This window comes from Cephus cinctus, unplaced genomic scaffold, assembly GCF_000341935.2.
Source record: "Cephus cinctus unplaced genomic scaffold, Ccin1 Ccin1_scaffold0351, whole genome shotgun sequence".
Taxonomy (NCBI): domain Eukaryota; kingdom Metazoa; phylum Arthropoda; class Insecta; order Hymenoptera; family Cephidae; genus Cephus; species Cephus cinctus.
Window position 1 is genome coordinate 184,727 of NW_014333043.1, and position 4,419 is coordinate 189,145.

Genomic DNA, 4,419 nt, shown 5'->3' on the forward strand with positions numbered 1-4,419 from the left:
GCACACCGCCCCTGTCACGTACATACGACAAAACTTTCATATTCGCACCCGACACATTGCGCCCCCTCCTCCACCTCAATATCGTACACGAAATTAAGAACTGTACAATACAAGAAGTGTTACACAATATATACGCAATCCATTTATAGGCTATGTTCCTTCGATACAAGCTCTGTGTAAAATCAGGGTTTATTTTCACATTGCTTTTCGCTTTTTTCGCGTTACCGGTCATTTACTTTGTTAGGCGCATTTCGACGGTTCACTTATTGCGTAGAAGCAGCTTGGATCAAAGAGAACCTTGACCTTAGATAATGGATGCGTCGATGAGAGATAGCTGCAAATAATTTGAGCTATCAGAGGCCTGATCATACCGGCGAATAAAGCAGCCATCTTTATGCCGCGTATTAATCTCGTGTCGACCCACGAGATATGTTACTCAGCGTTGTCGCATTCGTATTTCCTGTTCTTTGTCCTTTTGGCAGCGTAACCGTTAACGTGTCGATAATTGTGAATTCTGAAACGATCCTAGTGCGACGAACTTCTCTCGTTTATGACTAACGGAGCGATACTAGTTTTAAGCCCGGGAAATGTTGCAGCGACATCTACGAAAAGGAAATAAACGTCCTCGCTGTCTTATGCGGGATAACGAATTCTCGACTTTCGGTTATGGATTTGAATTTTCAACGTACTATCACTCTCGTTCAAGCGACAATGTTAAATAAGGGATTGCGTGTAACTGTCTTGTCTGCACAGCGTGTACGCATCGCGTGGGGCTATTTACGTACTAGGCAATAATTCCCACGTGTATCGGTGGCTCGTATCCGTTTGCACTGTCCTGTTCTGTAAAAAAAAATATTACACGTTTGTTTTTATTAAACTCCAACACTCTGCACCGATCGGTAGAGAATCGTATATATCGGTACTGCTTGAAGCGTCAGTTCTTTTTAACGGCGTTCTTAAACACTATTAATTTGTGGAGAAAAAGGTTAGCCTTTTTTTTTCCTTTTCTCAACCATCCTGACCTCCCTCGACGTGCGGCATACGTATGCGTTGCTCATGAATTACAAGCAGATGCGATATTTAGCTGCATGCTTATCAGATTACATCAACAGATACCACCTACATATCATTGCGTCGCTTGAGGGAATAAGAATTCGATTGAAATTTATAATCGTTTATAGAATGATACGAGAATTAGTGAATATACGGATGAGATGGAAATGGTATAAGGTAGAAGGGTTGAGAATGAGAGAGTGCGCATGTTGTGTGTGTGTGTGGTAGAGAGAAAGAGAGAGAGAGAGGGAGAGAGAGAGAGAGAGAGAGAGAGAGAGAGAGAGAGAGCTTAGAGTTCATTCTAGAGTTTTATCAATGTTGATATAGTTGAATTAAGTTTTTAACGATAACTCCTTCTAGTAATATTGTATGGATATGTAGGTCGTGACCTAAATTATTAGTTTATTTCTCGTTTGGCGTGATGCACGCGATCCCCACGTTAACGGACGATGATATTGGTGACGATGACGACGGTGTCCCTTCATTTTATTATTGTCTGTGAGGGGGTAAAATAGATTTTGTGAAAATTTATATCTCTTTCCTCAGTGCGTTTTTTTCCTTTCCGACTCCACCCCTCCCCCCCCCCTCTCTCACCCTCTTACCTCGTACCAGATCGACTGTAGAACGGCGTGCCTCGCTGTTCTTACCGACTTCACGTATAAAAATAAGTTATTTATTTTAGAACGCTCTTGACAGTGGCAACCTACGGGAGAAAGGAAGAAACAATGAAAGGGAAGCGAGAGAGAGAGAGAGAGAGAGAGAAGAAAGGCGAATCCACGGGATGACAAGCCGTCTGCGCATGCGCGTCGGTGTACAATATCTAATCTCTTATTTCCATCAGTAGTTTCCTTCTCTCGTCCTGCGGATACCGACGGTGTAACACGTTAAAAGGGAAACGGTGGATGGTTGAATCGTGTGGGGATGTACACGTGAAACTAAAGGGAAAAGGTAGATTTCGCTTGACAAGTTTACTGATTTACAACCAGCTCGCCATTCAATACCGGCACTTTGTCGTTGGAAAGGAATAAATTCAAAAATTACGTGAACGCAGGTTCACTGTGATGCATTGTTAATGCCGTGAATAGTCATTGCTAATTATTATTACTATTATTATTATTATTATTATTACTCATCAGCACCCTCGTGACATCACAAGTTCTCCCTGTTGGCTTGACGACGTTACGGAGCAGCTCTCTTTCGAATTTCAGATCAGAAGAACGAGAGACATTGGACGTCAATGTAAAAGATTATTAGAGTGGGAGAGAAGAAGAGAGTGATGCACGTGTGCGTGTGAGAGAGAGAGAGAGAGAGAGAATGGGATTGAACGTAAATAGGTGCCGAATTTATCTACGAATGAGAGTACCGAATTGATAAGAATAAATATATTTTTAGAATGACCGCATAACACGGATACCATAGAGACGGTTTTTGAATGGCGTCGTCTTGAAAAGTAGATTGTTGGTTATTTATCTCGTAACGACTTGGATTTTATTCAATAAAATGATTATTCATGGAAACTTCGAGTCCGCCACAATCGATATTCGTTTGTCCTTTGTCTTTGCGATACATCGTCTCATTTGTTATTTATCAATTTTATTAATAATTAACATCGTTATTGCTGTACCAGGCAAATTATAAATTGGCTTCTCGTGACCCTGGATATGACGGTGATTATGATGACGATGAGGAGGAGAAGGAGGAGGAGGAGGATTATTAGTACGACGATAGAAGACCATGGAAAAAGAGCAGGAAAACGAAATAGCAGTGTTTCATTTTTATCTTGTTTTTTTTTTTATCGCAGACAGAATGGATGAGAGAGAGAGAGTGAAAAAAATGGAAACATATTAATTTCAAGCTATGAAAAAATAATCAACCGTAATTTTTTTTTTATAAATTTCCCAAAACGACCGGACACCATTCGAGCATCGAGAAATAAAAATTGAAAACCGGAAGCGACGTATTACGTGAGAAAGAGAAAATACACCGAATACAATGCCGATATGTATGGGGGAAGAGCCCGTGTATAATACTGAAAGTCTATATATAAATATTATATATATATATATAAATATAAATAAATATAAATACATAATACATATATATGAAAAAAACAAACTAAATTACATATATATATATATATATATATATATATATATATGTGCAAATTAATTTTAATAATAGTTAATAACAACATTGCTGCTGTTGTGTAAAGAAACAAAGAGGACGAGGAGGTGAAGTGATTCGAAAAAAAAAGAATTGACACTTATATATATACGAATAATGTCCTAAATTGAATGGCGTCATCATTACCGTCATCGATCGATATGTACCACCCACTTTATCACCCTATCATCCAATCGCAAAATCGGAACACTCGGTCCAGTGTCCACCTATCGGCAACCCTTTGTAATCCCAACCCTTGCCCGTCCTTACCATTCATTCGCACTATCTCGTAAAGTCTAGTTGCAACTAAGTGTATTCTTTGTTTATAAATGAATAAATTAATTGATTACATAGATGTATGTATATACCGGATTACACGTGGACACGTTAACACTTTCGAAATTGAATAAGAGGCGCATATTAAATTATTTATATATATAAATATATATATATATAAATATGAAAGGTATAGATAAATAAAAGTATATACGTATATATGGGGCTTTAACGTAAAAAAAAAGTTAGTACCTAGCTAATCGCCATTGCCATCGCCGTCATGCTTACTTATTTACAAAATTGCTAACCCCTTTCGACATTCTGACTAAATCGGTAAGCGCCGAAGGCTTTTTCTTCGTTACCGACGCTTCATTGTCTAACCGCGAGTCGTCGGTACGTAAAAATGACAACTTTAATAGAAAATAAAGACGAAATTAACGCGCGAAAGTTGTCGAGTGCGTGGGACAAACAAAAATGTAACGATTGCGTAAAAAAAAAATATGGATTCACGCAGAAATTATACTGATGTTTAATATCTCCATGTGACCCGTATAAAGATTGTCGACGATTATTCAGGTTATGTCGAGGCTGCATCCAAAGCGACGGGCACCCGATTTGCTATGAGTAAATGTTAAATTACGAGTAAAATTTGCCCTCGACCATTTCTGCGCCCATTTCTATGGGGGGACGTGACGATAGTAATTCGATGAGCCATGGAAGCTGGAAAAGAGCAAACTAGGAAAAGAGAACGGGTGACGTGACAAGAGTTCAACTATAAAGAGGGACTCAAAGGTCCTGGCGACTGACGTGTAATTACGGATGCGCCATTACACACTTGTTCGTCCGCATGCGATTTACGTAATTTTCGACATACGTCCCCTAATGATATTCTACCCTTGGTGACGACCCCCCCCCCCCCCCCCTCCC